The sequence below is a fragment of the Lissotriton helveticus genome, chromosome 1_1 (genome assembly GCF_964261635.1).
Source record: "Lissotriton helveticus chromosome 1_1, aLisHel1.1, whole genome shotgun sequence".
NCBI classification, from domain to species: domain Eukaryota; kingdom Metazoa; phylum Chordata; class Amphibia; order Caudata; family Salamandridae; genus Lissotriton; species Lissotriton helveticus.
This window is the reverse complement of record NC_136057.1, coordinates 1205724826-1205741002: the sequence shown is the minus strand read 5'-3', so window position 1 is coordinate 1205741002 and position 16177 is coordinate 1205724826. Positions and strand designations below refer to the sequence as shown.

The 16177-nt window shown below is 44.3% G+C and overlaps 1 protein-coding gene across 2 annotated transcripts in view; it reads left to right on the top strand.

Annotated features, from left to right (window-relative positions):
* Nucleotides 1–16177, top strand: part of IL17REL (interleukin 17 receptor E like) — a 705004-nt gene that overhangs the window by 449682 nt on the left and 239145 nt on the right. The gene's annotated exons all lie outside the window — the stretch shown is intronic.

The following is a 16177-nucleotide window of genomic DNA, read 5'->3' as shown; positions in this document are numbered from 1 at the left end:
GCGCTGCCTTTTGCGCCGCTGGCCTCCCCTGCTGCATGCATCATCTGTCTCAGCAGTTACAGTAAACTTGACCCTCGGCCTCGCCAGTTAAATTGGAGTCCTGCTGCAGGTTGGTAAGTCACAGAGATCGACCTGATCATGTCTTGTTGAAGGCCCAATGTAGTAACACTTTGGTCTCGTGCCGTAGGGTGACCAACCGTCCGTAAATTTCACGGACAGTCCGTAATTTTGGCCGTCTGTCCGTTGTCCGTGAAGGATTGTTTAAGGGACGACATTTGTCCGTCATTTTAGCCGGGCCCTGGTCGCCCCACCCTAAAGCCGGCACAGCTTGCCCCCACCTCCCTTCTTCACTCCGATGCAGTAGCAAAGCTCCTCAGATACCCAGCAGCATTGGAGAGGCACAGCGGGATGGCAGCCCTGACACCTCCAGCCCTTGATAAGCTGTTAAGAGGTGCTGAAGGTGACTGAGAGGAGGGGCTGCAGGTTCAGGAGCAGCGACATCTATTCACATGCAAACAGCCCTGAATGACTCATGTCTCTGCAATTTAGAGGGGGCCTCACACATTCCATTTCTACCCAGGGCCCCAAACATCCTAGACTCCACTCAGCCAGATTACACCCAGGCAGCATGTGCTTCTCTTCACCGAGCTTAATTACTGTCACTTAATTGTAAGCAAACCTCCGTTCTTTGAACATGCAGTCTATAATGTAATACAATAAAGAAAAGGCACAATCGCACCCACACTGATTAACAAAGTATGGAGGACAATCAGTTCAATCAGTTCTCTTAGAGTATCTCATGTAAGTACTATACATCACAGTGGGGATGACATTTTGGACAGAGAGCCTCTTGTGCAGGAGGGGGGGAGGAGCCCAAGATGATACTAGAATACTGCATGCCCACCCCTGTGCCCACCCTGGTGGATCCTGTTCCCCTCCCATGATGGCTCGTGTCCCCCCTGTGGTGGATCATGTCTCTGCCCTGGGTGGCTTCTGTCCCAGTCGTGAAGTTCTTGATGGGCCTCTTCTCAAAAGGGCTCAGCTCAAAATTAATATGGAAAGGTGGGCGAGTGAGTAAGTGAAGGGATGGGTGGATGGCTGGATGAATTAGTGAAAGGGTAAATGGATGAATGAAAGAGTGAATAAATAGATAATGAGAGAGGATGGATGGATTGATGAATGAGGGGAAGGATGGATGAGAGAAAATGTAAATAGCTGGATGTATGGGTGGAAGGGTAGCTGGATGATGGATGAGGGGAAAGATGGATGAGGGGAAGGATGGATGGAGGAATGGAGGGGAAGGATGGATGGATGAGGGGAAGGATGGATGATAGGAAGGATGGCTGAGGGGAAGGATGGATGGATGAGGGGAAGGAAGGATGGATGGATGAGGGGAAGGATGGATGGATGAGGGGATGGATGGAGGGGAAGGATGGATGGATGGATGGATGAGTGGGTGAAAGGATAGATGGATGATGAGGGGAAGGATGGATGGATGGAAGGGAAGGATGGATGGAGGGGAAGGATGGAGGGGAAGGATGGATGGATGGAGGAGAAGGATGGATGGATGAGGGGATGGATGGAGGGGAAGGATGGGTGGATGGATGGATGAGTGGGCGAAAGGATGGATGGATGATGAGGGGAAGGATGGATGGATGAGGGGAAGGATAAATGGATGGGAAGAATGGATGGATGAGGGGAAAGATGGATGATGGATGAAAGGAAGGATGGATGAGGGGAAGGATGGATGGATGAGGGGAAGGATGGATGGATGAGGGGAAGGATGGATGGATGGATGATGAGTGGGTGGGTGGAAGGATGGATGGATGGATGGATGATGAGGGGAAGGATGGCTGGATGATGAGGGGAAGGATGGATGGATGATGAGGGGAAGGATGGGTGGATGGATGATGAGTGGGTGGGTGAAAGGAATGGATGGATGGATGGAGAGTGGGTGGGTGAAAGGATGGATGAGGGGAAGGATGGATGGATGAGGGGAAGGAAGGATGGATGGATGAGGGGAAGAATGGATGGATGAGGGGATGGATGGAGGGGAATAATGGATGGATGGATGGATGAGTGGGTGAAAGGATGGATGGATGGATGGAGGGGAAGGATGGATGGATGAGGGGAAGGATGGATGGATGAGGGGAAGGAAGGATGGATGGATGGATGATGAGGGGAAGGATGGATGGATGATGAGGGGAAGGATGGATGATGAGGGGAAGGATGGATGGATGGATGATGAGTGGGTGGGTGAAAGGATGGATGGAGAGTGGGTGGGTGAAAGGATGGATGGATGGAGAGTGGGTGGGTGAAAGGATGGATGGATGGATGAGCGGAAGGATGGATGGATGAATGGAGGGGAAGGATGGATGGATTAGGGGAAGGATAAATAGATGGGAAGAATGGATGGATGAGGGGAAGGATGGATGATGGATGAAAGGATGGATGGATGAGGGGAAGGATGGATGGATGAGGGGAAGGAAGAATGGATAGATAGATGGATGATGAGTGGGTGGGTGGAAGGATGGATGGATGGATGAAGAGGGGAAGGATGGATGGATGGTGAGGGGAAATATGGATGGATGATGAGGGAAAGGATGGATGGATGATGAGGGGAATGATGGATGGATGGATGATGAGTGGGTGGGTGAAAGGATGGATGGATGGATGATGAGTGGGTGGGTGAAAGGGTGGATGGATGGATGAGTGGATGGGTGGGTGGATGGTGGGTGGGTGAAAGGATGGATGAGTGGATGGGTGGGTGGATGGTGGGTGGGTGGATGGTTGGGTGGATGATGGGTGGGTGGGTGGGTGGATGAGTGTAATGATGGATGGATTGATGGATTGATAAGTGCAAGGGTGAATGAATGGACGTTTGAGTGAAAGGGTGGATGTCAGGATGGATGAGTGAGTGAAAGGGAGGGTAGATGGACAAAAGGATGAATAGATGTGTGAAGGAGTGAAATGATAGATGGATGAGTGATAGGGTCAATGGATGGATTCATGAGTGGATGAGTAGATGGATGGATGGGTGGGTGGATGGATGGATGGAAGGAAGGAAGGAAGGTTGGCTAAGGGAAAAGGTCGATGGAGAGAGAAAGGGAGGATGGATGAATGACTAAGAGAGTGGATGGGTGGAAGGATTAGTAAGTGAAAGGATGGCTGGATTGGTGAAAGGGTAAATGGCTGGATGGATGAGTGAATGGATGGATGGGATGAAGAGTGGATGGATAAGTGTACAGATGGATAGGGTGAAAGGGTGGATGGATGGATAATGGATGGGAGAGTGAAAGGATGGATGAAGGGATGGATGAGTGAAATGATAGATGGAAGGATACATGATGGATAGGTTTGCAAATGGTTGAATATGTTTGGAAATAGCTGGGCTTACTTATATACTAGTGCGCGACCTCTGAGGTGTCTGTAAAACTTACCTATTGTCCTGAAGTTTTGTCCTGAATTTTGACCTCCTGTCCTGAATTTGTGTCCTGAATTTTGACCCTTTGTCCTCAATTTTTACACTCACCGTCCTGAATTTGGACCAATGCCAGTTGGTCACCCTATCGTGCCGGCCTGTAAAAGACCAGCCTGGCAAGAGGATTGTCACCGCACAACCCACCTATATAAAACGGTACTTATATGTGAACATGAACAATAACGTTTGAATAAGCCATAGTACGGATATCCTGAAACCCTCACTTTAAAACTCTTAGATGCGTTGGTAAATATTTCTTCTGAAATACATAGTCCTGAAAACAATCGCCGTTCTCACTCTCTGCAGGTCGTAAAAACTATTTTGCATTAAATCAGCCGCTAGGGTATATGTAACGAGTGGACTGCACTCATTAGATTTTACTCATTTTCTATGTAACTGTGTTACTATGATATCAAACAGGCTTGTTGAAACGAAGCCTGTTTGTATTTTTGCAATTTATTCACGTTACAGAGACAAAGTCCGTGTAGTGTAATGTCGGACCTTCTCAGGTCTTGTAAAGGCTCCCAATGTAACACTTCGGTCTGAGGCCTGTAAAAGAACAGTGCTGTGAGATTGGGACAGTCAGCTGGCAAGTATTCTCTGCGCACAACACCCTTATCCGTCTATAGAAAACAAGATGAGACCTCTTTTTGGAGTTACACGGCAGAGAATAATTCTGACAAATGGGTGCTAAAATTGGGTTTTCAATAAGCCATAGTACCGATATCCCGAATCACTCACTTTAATGCTCCTAAACGCATTGGCAAATAGCTCTTCGGAAAATACATAATCATGAAAAACAATCGCCATATGTTTGTATGCAGATCTGGGAGATAAGTGTGAAAACAAATGCAGTTGTTTCAATAACGTAAGAAAGTAGGCTGTTTATTTTACACATTTCTCACAGTGTTCAGTTCAGTTCAGTTCTTTATTTATTTCGGTGGTTACAAACCATCATAAAAATCCATAACATTACATGTACACATATAATCAAACTGAACATTACAATGTTAAAAACAAGTTTAAAAAATTGTTATTATTTACAGGCTTTAACAAAAAGAAGGGAGCAGTAAATTCATTTCATCCTCCATCAACCCCTTGTATTTCTTAGTCTGACCACAATTTTTAGAAAGCTCAAGACAGTACACAGGGTCCGCGTCTCAGTTGCTCTTTGCAAAAATAATAAAGCAGTTTTAGCATGATACATTTTTGACTCCTTTAAAATGCCCATCAGGAATCTTCGACGCGGCATTTGATAAAAAGAACAGAATAATACAAAATGAAGGGTGTCCTGCGGAGACCTGTTGTCGCAGCCGCAGGCACCCTTCTGCTCAATTGTTAGTGTAAAACCAGACGGGTAAGCTAAAATGTTGGGTTACAAATTGAGCCTAAAACAAGTCATTAAAAACCTCTCATGTTGACTGTGAGTTAAAAAGAGATACGATTCCATACCCATATCATTGCTTACAAGCGAGTGGGCTACTACCGAGGATTTATTAGAGTCAAAATCATTCCTCAAGTTGTCATATTTTTGTAATAGCTGCTTTTGGAGATAATATTTGCAAAAGCTGTCCACATTTAAAGGGTCAGAAAATATCATTAACTGGTCAATGGACTCTAGGGTTTCTTTAATGTATTTTAACCAGGGGGTTTGCATCCATCTGTCTCTCCGGAGACAATCCTTGATAATCTGTCTTGTTAATTCCGCATTTGGGTTTAGCCAGATTCTAAGCCAGGTCAAAATTGGTCTCACTCTGATCAAGTCGGATATGTATGGAGTACCCAGCTCTTTATGAGAAATTGCTGCCGGGATGCACTGGGGTAGCTTTAATAGTTTCTTTAGAAATTTGTCTTCCTCCACTTGTATCTGATGTGCATCCCTAAAACCCCACACCTCTGCCCCATAAGTGGCTTTGGAGGTGCTGACCGCTCTGTACAGTGTCATCACCTGTTCCGGAGACCAGCGACCCATCCTTCGTGCGAAGTTTAGTATGGCCCCATTTGCAGAGACAAGTTTCCTGGATCTTTCCTCAATCAATGGGGCAAACTTGATCTTTTCGTCAAACAGGAGACCCAGGTATGGGAAAGTGGTTACAGTGTCCAAAACGTGAGTTCCTATTTTAAACACAAATCTCTTCAGTGGTTTTTTCCCTGCCACCATTATGAAAGACTTGGTAAGATTAACAGAGAGATCCAGATTCCTCATAAATTCAGCAAAACCAATAATTAAGCGCTGGAGACTCACTGTTGTTCGAGCGAGTAGGACCGCGTCATCCGCGTACAGCAGTACCGGTATGTGGCGCGATCCCACTCTTGGGCAGTCAGTTCCCAAGGTCAGCAGGGCACTCTCTAGATCATTTATGTAAAGCGAAAATAGGAATGGGGCCAGGATACACCCCTGCCTCACCCCGCCAGAGCACGGGAAGGGATCAGTACTCACCCCCGCGCTATAACGAACCTTGGCAGAGGTTTTCCAATGCAGTTCCTTAAGTACATTGATCAGATCTGGATCAACTCCCAATCTAAACATGAATGCCCAGAGTTTAGCTCTATTAACGTTGTCAAATGCCGCCGCCAGGTCCATAAATCCCATATACAGGGTCCCGTCATCTGCCTTGATGTATTTGGCTGCTAGAAGATATAAGTTTAGGCATTGATCGCTTGTAGACCTGCCTGTCCGGAAGCCATACTGTGTGTCCACCAAGATGTTATTATCGCCGGTCCATTCTAACAGGCGGTTGAGAATTGCCCTACCTAATACTTTGGCCGAGACATCAATCAGCGGGATTGGTCTGTAACACTGTGGGTTGTCCCTACAGCCTTTTTTGTATATGGGGACAATTACTGCAGTTGACCAAGATCTCGGTAAACTGGATTTAATTGCGGCATTGAGTACTCGAGTCAAAATTGGTGCCCATAGATCAGTGTTACTTAAAAATAAGTCTGGGGGGGTACCATCCGGGCCTGGTGCCTTATTGCGCGTCAGCCCTGACACTGCTTTTAGAACTTCCGTCAAAGAAAATTCTAAACCGGTTGCCCTGGGTCCCTCCCAAATTCCATCTTCAATAACTACCTCCTGTTGATTATACAGAGTTTTAAAATGGTTAATCCACTGTTCTGGTAGTATATTGGTGCTGATTGTTGGTGAACTTGAGTCTTGGAGACAGGGCCTATTTATAATTTTCCAGAATTGGGCATAATCCCTATTTTCGCCTGCTTCTCTAAGGTCTGCCCACAATTCCTTTTGGAGAGCACTCTTCCTTCTATTGACTTGTGTTTTGTAGTTCTGTCTACAGTGGGCTATTTCATTCTTATCTCTCGGGACCTTCTTTAAACTCTGCTTTAGTTCTCTTAGTGCCCTCGAGCAGTTTGTATCAAACCTTCTTGGTGAAGATAGTTCCCTTATCGGTCTCTTAGTTTTTAATAGCCCATCCACTATTTTGATTAGAGATTCATAGGCCAGAACCACTCCTCTATCCCCTATCGTAAGGTCTAGGCAAGTCTCTATATGATCTTTCCCTTTGCCCACTAGGTTGGTGTAGAAATCTTGCGGGTTAATCATACCCCATTTTATGCGCCTCCCTTGGTCTATTGGTTGGATGATCGTATTTCCTCCCATGTTTTTTGCTGGTATATCATCATATTTGATTTCCAGGTAGAGGGGATTATGATCGCTAAAGGGGCTCCACTCCGTTTTTATCCTTAAAATCTGCTCTTTAGCAAAGGCAGAGATTAATATGAAGTCTATTATAGATGCACAGTCTCTACCTTTGAATGTAGGAATGGGGGTCTCCCCTGCTTTCAGTGACACCAGATCCATTGTGTGGGTAAGCGCAAAGCTATCTAGAAGCTTCTTCAATAATGTGCCCTCCTTATTGTGCCTGCAGTTCGAAACAAAACGATTTTGCATTAAATCAGCCACTGGGTGTACCGAGGGGACTTCGCAAATTAGATTTTACTAATTTTGCATAATACTGTGTTTCAATGATGACAAACAGGCTTTCTTGCCTGCTGAAGTGTCACCTGGTTGCATTTCTGCCATTTTTTCACAGCCCATGCACATTATATGTTTATTTACTTGCCAAATGGCAAGCACGTGATCGGCAACTGCCTGCAGTCAGTAGGGTGCCGATCTGGTCGTGATGTGTTCGACTCATTTAGAAGTTCTGCATTGTCCTCTGGCATGGCTGCCCACTATGACCCAGGCTGTGACAAGCGTGTGTTTAAATTCTGGCCACCTTAAGTTTGCGGTTTATTTCTTAAAACCGCCGGGGCTGGGGTAAGTTTAACAGGTTTCTGACAGGCGTTGCTATGTTGTATGGGAGATTATTGCACTGGCCTTAACCTGTGACGATAATCCAAAATAGTGCTCAGCCTGTTCCCGGGCGAGTCAGCTAACTGGCCCTGTGTGACAGGCAGCTAAGATACTGTGTAACTTGTCTTGTTCATGTTTGAGCCTCACTCATCCTTTCTTTTGGGCCTGGGTTTCCACGTCATGTGGACAGACAAAGGCCCTGGAGTCTTGATGCTCTCCTGATTGATTGCTGGCAGGCAAGGGGCCAAAGGTGGGAAATGATTTCTGGTGCTTTGCTGCAGTTTTAAGATCTTCTTGGAGTTTCTTGTTGCTCAAATGGGTGTAATTTCTGATATTTCTAGGTTTCCCTTGTCTTCATTGTGTGATTTTGTTCTCGAGAAAGTGTCACTCATAGTTGTTCAAATGTCACTCAAAATTACACTGAAACTATGAAAATGTCACACATGGCAATCTGAAACCTTGGCAGCTATGGATTCAAAATAAATATCTTCTGATTTCAATATTTTTTTATATTTGCCTCTGTTTGTACTACAAGTATACAAGCAATCTGTTCTGGTTCTAGGTGAAAGTAGAATGCTTAATGTAGCTACATCATTACCAGTACTACCAATAGTATCACCTGCACAATCAGTTCCGTAGTACGTCTGAAGTGGTCTACAAACTTTATAATAATCTCTTTTCCCCAGCTGACTACTGTACTGTATCCCATCTACTATTTTCAGCAAAGCCTTGGAATATCTAGTTTTGCCCAGGATTGCACATCTTTGTACTACCCACAACCTTCTCGATCTTGTTCAATCTGGGTTTCATACCCTCTGCTCCTAAGAAACATCTCTTAGCCATGTCTCCAATTATATCATCTGAGCTCACCACTCAGCCATGCTCATTATTCTTGAACAATTGGCCTCGCTCAATTTAGTCAACAATTCTGTTGTCTTTTCCATCCCTACATCTCTTGGAACTGCCAGCCCAATGTACTATTGCCCTAGATTTGCCCTCATCCTACATTTCCAACCAGTACTTCTTTTGTTCTTGCTACTCACACTCAAACCAGTTTTTCTTTATGTATGCCTTAGACTCAATTCTCATTTTACAATTTGTATCAGGAGACATTATTTCCTCCTTTGTCCTGACTTACATCTTCACCTCTTTGCTGATGACACCCAATCTTCTACTTCCTGTTTCTTACCCTGATATCCATACTCCCATGATAAACTGCCTCAAAGTGTTTAGACACAGGAAGGCCCTGTGATCTCTTTTGCATAGCGAAATGGAAATATCATTCTTCCCACGCTATTCTAGCCAAACCAAATTTTCTCTGCTGTCATTGATGTTATTTTCATGAAGTACATGCTCACATCCCCTTGACCATTAATCTAGGTGTACTGTATAATGTTCAAAAACACATCTGTACCACAGCAACTGCAGCAATACTCAAACTTCTAAATACCTCGAAAATCTGCTTCTTGCTCCCACCCCATACGGATAAGTGCCTTATTAGCAGACTGGCCAGATGCAAACTCCACTAAGTATTTATTCTATTCTATAAACATTGCTACCTGCATACTCTTTAAAATAATATGCCCCTCTTGGAAACAAGTTGGACTGGTTTTAATCCACAAACAGAGTACAGTGCAGCATCTACCTGACTCCTTACCATTAATTTAGCTACCATATGCCTACAGTAAATACTGTGTAATATTTGTTACTATGTATTACAATGATGCTTGTATTTTATTTGGTTTAAGCATCTGACTATCCTCAATACCATCATCTCATCCTGATGTTCAAATCTATCAGTGGTCTACTTATTTCTCCATCTCGCCCACTATTCACCATCCCAATTTTTCTGCTCCTCCACGCTTTACCTGCCATTGTTCCCTAGCTGGGCTGCACTCAATCTCACTCCAGCTCATTTCGCTTCCCTTAAAAACTGCTATCAAATTCCACTTTCTCAAGACTCTCTTTTTACTTTGCCATGATCCTCAGCCTCTATTTTATCTCCCAATCAGTAATTAAGCCACCTTATGCCCAGTATGTTTTGTTTGTAAAATATACCTGTACTTATTTGCTTTACTGTAATTCTTATTCCTCAATATCTTCAACTTCAGGACATGCCCCAGCCTGCTGGTAAATATTCCTATGCATATATCTTTCCTGCTATGTTTCTTGTGAAAATATGTAGCAAAATGGGGTCTGCCCACTTAGTACACCTAGATTTTTCACTGTTGATCACCCGGTTTTTGAATGATTACTGGTGGTGAGTCTCCCTATCTGAGTCTCACCCATGGTAATTTTCCCATAATTCGACAGAGCTTGTTTCCTCCAGAGTGCATCTTTTAAGATAAGGCGTATGCTGTGCCGCTTTCGTAAGGGTCACTGAACTGGTTACACGTGAACGTGTGCACATGTGTGTGCTCATGTGTGCAGGCTACTCAGGTGAGACTACCATTGTGGTTAGCCTGGTAATTGCACACAGGTAGCATGATGCAGAAGAAACTCTGTCAGAATAGGTGATGACCTGGGGGAAGGTCTTATAATATTAGGGGGCATTCAGAGATAGGTCTGCAGAGTTTACTGAAATATCTTTAGTACTTCACTGTTTCACACAAATAGGTGAAATATGCAGTTTTGCTCCACTGAGATGCCAAACTAGGGTAAAACATGCACACTGAGTGTGAATATGCAAGTCCCAATAACCCATGTGTACATCTCATAGGTCGTGAAGAATTGATATATTTCTCTGACTCCGCTCATAATCAAATTCCAAACCTTTTCCCCTAAGCTGGGTCAAGGTAATTGCTCTGCTCCCCAGCAGAGGGATCAGAGGTCCCTCCACACAAAAGGAGTAGTTATCAGTGGTTGACTCCATTTTTGAGCAGGAAGGGGTGGGGAGGACAATCTGCATCTCAAAATAGATTGTCACACTACACCTGGGCCTGCTGAAGAAAGGAGGAAGCCCATACATTTGGAACCAACACAGGAGGGAATACACTTTGAAGTTTTGGTGGGAAGCATCTGGTAGTGATGTCAGCTAGTGGTGGAGATGAGGCTCTTAGAGAAACTCTCCACATAGAAGACGTTATGGTGCCATGTTGGATTGTCCCAGAATGCTGTGAAAAAAGGTTATGGCATCCTAGGACTGAGCAGGGGTGCCTGGCACCTAGAACTTTCCACCCACACTTATAAATCCTTGAACAAGGGAGAGACAGTTAGCAAGACCCTAGACCTGGAGTGTAATGACACCAGAACCATGAACAGCTGGAAGAGGAATCCACCTGATGTCCCTGATGCACTAAGAATGTTGCCTGCAGCTGACCCTCAGGACTAGATGGGTCTCTCCAGGGCCAGTGGTACTGGCCCCCATACCCCCGAGGGCCCGCTTTAGCAAATCTGGAATCCACTAACCCCCAAATTGCCCTGCAACCCGGCTAGAAAGTTGAGGCTTGTAAAAGTGGGCAGGAGGGTGCCCCACTAGCTGGTAGCAGAAGGGTGGCACAAGATGCCCTCACAAGAAGTAGAGGAGCACCAGGAGCCAGAAGAGGAGAAGACTGGCTCAGGGAGCAAGTGAAACCAGTTCCCTGCCAAGTGCACCTTTTAGAGGGTGGAATGCTGTTAATGTCTAGAGCTCACCACCAGGGTCAAATGAGACAACAATCTTCTGTACACCTCTGAAGATCTGACCCTTTAAACATGCCATCCCAAGAACTGAAGCACATTGGGCTCTGCCGGGATTTCAGAATAACCCTAAGGGAGGGCCAGTGTCCCGGGAGAGGTGCGACAGTGTGTTAATTAAGGGGGTTAGGGAAGTGCACTTCTACCCCGGGAACCCAATGCCCTGGGCCTGGCGCATAAAGGCCTGATGCAAGAAAAGGGCCAATGCAGAGACAGTGTGTTCTGGGAAACCATTCCATGGACCCAGAACAAAGAGTCAGTGACTTCTTCTCTGGGCACGTTGGTACCCCCCAGTACCCACATCCTGGAGGTAGAGCACACCCAGGCGTACAAAGCAGTTCCTGCTGCCGGCAAGAGTGGGAGACTCTGTACTCCTACCAAGGGATCAACAAAGGAAATGCCAGCCCCTGAAAACTGCACCCAAGGTGCACATGCGAGTCCGAAATTGACAAGACAGACTCCCTTACTGCATCTGGGTGCCCAGTTGACCCAGGCACACAGAATTAAAATGAATGAAAACCATCGAAACTATTGTTGCCAAAACTGCTCATTTGTATTTATATTCATGGCCAGGTCCTGGCACACTCCATAATGCTCCCCAAGGGTTAAAAGAGTGTTATGGGGGGCAGCAGGAGTGTTAGCAGCCACCCTCTCCAATAGTTTATTTGTCTGATCCTAAGTCTCTCGGGGTCAAGTATGGATGGCCCTGCCGCTGTAGAGCAAGCCAGTGAACGTACGCCATGACACTGAAATCACCCGTCATTAGTGAAAAATGGTCACATGCTTACTCGAGACCGAAGTCCAAAGTTAAAGGGTGTGTATCACGGGTGATTTCAGTGTCAGGGTGAACTTTCGATGGCATGTTCTACAGCGGCATGGCTGGGAAATGTGACACGTTGGTATAGAGGTATGATTTAACATCACATTTATGGATATGTTATAAGTTCAGCATCATTTAGGATTCACCACAACTTGAGCATTGGTGAGACAATTGGGGTTGCACAAACGGCCTGGAGCATGGTTTGGGTATCATGTATGACCTTGAGAATATGATACATTTCTGTACATCTCTGAAACTTGAAGACTGGATTGAGCAGTCTCCTATTTCATTTTATGTTTTCAGACTGTTATGATGAGACCCCTGAGGAAGGGTTGCCACTGACCCGAAATGCATTGAGTTTAAAGAGAATTTGTGTTTACATTTTCAACCACTACCATGAAATAATTGGTACATAAGATTAATCCTTATCAACAAATAAAAAGGAAAAGTATGAACCGTGGATAATTTGGTCTTAATCGAAAATAGCGTCTATAAACTTCTTGAACTTAGTGAAGAAAACAGAGAAGTTTTCAAAATAATTGCTCCCGTCAGCAAGGGAGCGGTTTCCCAAACCTGGCATTCTTGCATGTAAAACTAAATATCACATGTGGACTGAAGCACAATATTGTGCCATCAAGTGTATGACAATGAAAACATGACACTGATCTTCACTGAGGCCTGGTCCCCTGCAGCCTGCAAACTCTAATTTGTGCCGAAATTCTCGCACAATGAGCATTTACAGCCCTAAAACCCACTTCTAACTGCTAAATAAAGTCATTAGAAGTGATATATGGCTCAATTTATGCTAGCAAGTGCCTGCAGTAAATAAAATTGCCAAAGGCTATATTCACTGTATTGGGCTTAGCTGTTCCAAGGGAAAATCCTCGTAAACTGATTAAATGAGTATTTCTGCATTATCAGCAGGGAACAGCTACAGAAAAAGGTCAAGTAGTTTTCATAACTATTTTTAAAAATCCAGTTCATTGGTATAGTTGGCTATATTTCTAGCTAGTTGAGAAATATAACTTTCAGAAAAAAAATATTTACTTGCCTGAGCCACAACAGGCTAATTAGCCTTAGTCTGTAGCTGCTGCCTTGTCTGTAATGAGCTGTGAAATTCCATCCAGGAGCCACACAATAGACCACTTTGATTGACAGGTCAGCATGAATGGGCAGGGATGACCCATCTGAGCTAAGCAGAATATTCAGGATGGAGCTGCTGACCCTCATGTTGGCAAAACTATGTTGAATCCTTCATGACTGGCCTACCTGAGGCACATCTAAAACTTGTACATCGTATCGGATAAGCCCAGATCACAATTCTTATGTATTGCCGGTCCTGTTATGAAAGGACCCTGCTTTGTCTTATTAGACTTCTGACTCATATTTTGTTGTGGGTTCAGGCCTGATTCAAACTAGATTTTAGTGTTAGATGTGGAAACACACCATTCATTTCCATAGTATACTCCCCTACACAGTCCCTGCTCTCAGAGCACAGGTTTAGTGTGGTTGAAGGCTTTAGCCATCGCGGATTTTCCTTCACACACTGGCATTTTTGTTTGCAGTAAGGCAAACAGGAACTACTGAAAAAGTAGTTAGGCCAGGGATTGGGAACATTGACTCTATTTGTCAGACAAGGGCTAGGAATGTCTTAGGGTGTCCCCCTTCCAGCTGAATCTTCACACAACCTTCCTCAGAACGCAGCTAGACTTGTGAAAGGGTACTTGGCAGACTGAACCTGCAGCACTTGGCATCTTTGACCTGTGAGAAGGATTTCAGAATGCTGAACCCCCTTCCACTTGAAATCCAAGGAGAGAAAGAACCTCAAGGATCATAAGGGTGACCCACTGGATGTTTCCAGGTACATATTCACCTTGCTGCAAAGAATTCCAATAGATCAATGGCAACAGGACTTTGATGTTAGTCTTTGCCTGTCAAGCTGAGACTGTCTAAGTGCCTTCCCCTGAGGTCCTGAAGGCCTTAGAAGTGTACTGCAATGCTTGCAAGGTCACCAGAAGAAGTTCTGGAAATTTATGAAAACATTTCCTACAAAGCTTCAGTTGTATCCTAAGGAAAAACGATGCAGCCAAAGTCCTGGGCACAGATCTCTGCACTCCGGAAAAACAATCAACATTTTCAGTCGATAATCTTAAATGTTCCAGAGAACCAGCAAAACCAACCTGTCCTTCAGTTCCACATTGGTGGCTGCAATTTTAGCAGTGTCCCACACTTAAAGGATTTTTCTTCTCAAGAAGTGACAAAGTCCCTTTCTGATTTGGGACTTGGAAACTTCTTCAAACTTTTTGATTTACATACTTTCACCGGGACCAATCAACTTGGTGTCTCTGATCCAGGATTCAACATGATCAGCCTGAAATGGAACCATGGTCCTAGTTTACCACAGACAATGACACACATTGGGCATTTTAGATTTCACTTTTTTAAAAACAAAAATTTATTTTGGAGTTTTGTTGTGTTAGTTGTGACTTTTTCTACTGTTTATGCACTGCTAAAATACTTTACACATTCCCTTTGATTTCAGCCTCACTAATTTGTGTCACCTTAACAGAGATTGAGTGCATGTTTATTTAATTTAATTTGTGTGACATCTAGCAATTGGTGGCCTTATCATTTGAGGTGGACACTTGTCCACCACAAATAATAACCCACTTTTCTTTGCAAGCATTTGTTAAGACCTTATTATATTTCACGACTACAACAATCACACCCTGGTATTATGCCCACCAGTGAGTTCAGTATAAGGGAAAGCAAGGCAAAGTCTACCCTACTAGTGCTTGCTTGTACCTTGAAAAAAAGAAACAAGTAAAACAAGTCTACCAACACATTAAAATTGCAGAAATAATTATTGCACCCCTGGATGCTGGAAGCCATTTTTTATTAACAGAATGTATTTAGTGTTTGCTTGTTTTATGGTTATATTTACTTTAGATCAATGTAAAGGTATTCACTGCACATTTGTCAGAGGTACATGCCACCATTGTCCGGAGGTCATCTTTGATAACTCTAAAGCCATAAAATTTCCCTCAAGCTGCTACGCAGTATTAACTCCCTCTATCAGAAAATCAAATCATGAGTCAACAATAGTGAAAGCAGTTGTTTGTGAAAAAAACGACTATTGCATTAATTTGTGGCAAATACAATGTAGGACTACATCTAGTAACTGCCAGTTCCTTCAGAAGTCACAGTCCTAAAGGTGACAGAAATCACCAGTACTCAGAAGACTGCACTTGAATACCTCTCAAGACCAAGATTGCCCATGAGACTCAGCAAGGGAATGCTCCAGCATACCACAGAACATCAGCAAAACTCTTGGGGCAAGTGATTAAAATATTTTCAATGTCTCAAGACATAAGCCTTTGCCTTCACAAAGGCTTTTGAATCCTGCCTGAATATTTTGGAAATGTAGAATGCTGAGTCATGGAAAACCTATTCTTTCCTGGAAAATAATTAAGACCATAAATTTGTAATATTTTTCCATTTTACCAGTCCAGACCCACTTAACCAACAAGGAATCCAGTTCCCAAAATGTGGCCTTGGGAATCCCCAGGTCGTGTTTAGTAGACGATATAGACATTGCAGCTACCTACCCATCTTTGCCAAAGCCATACATCTGACCAGCAATAGTGGCAGAGTCTTCCAGAAATCTATGGATTTCTTCAGTCCCTCCACAAGTGTCCCCATGTTTAGGGTATATTGGCTTACCTTCTGATGCGTAAGCATGAGGCCCAACTCCCAAAATTGTTGCGGTTCCCAGTGCAGCTCTATACTGGGGAGGTCTGTCACTGATGCTGTCGCCAGACGTCCCAACGGAAAAACAAGCAACTTTGCCACATTAATACGCATCCCCGCAACCTCACCAAACTGC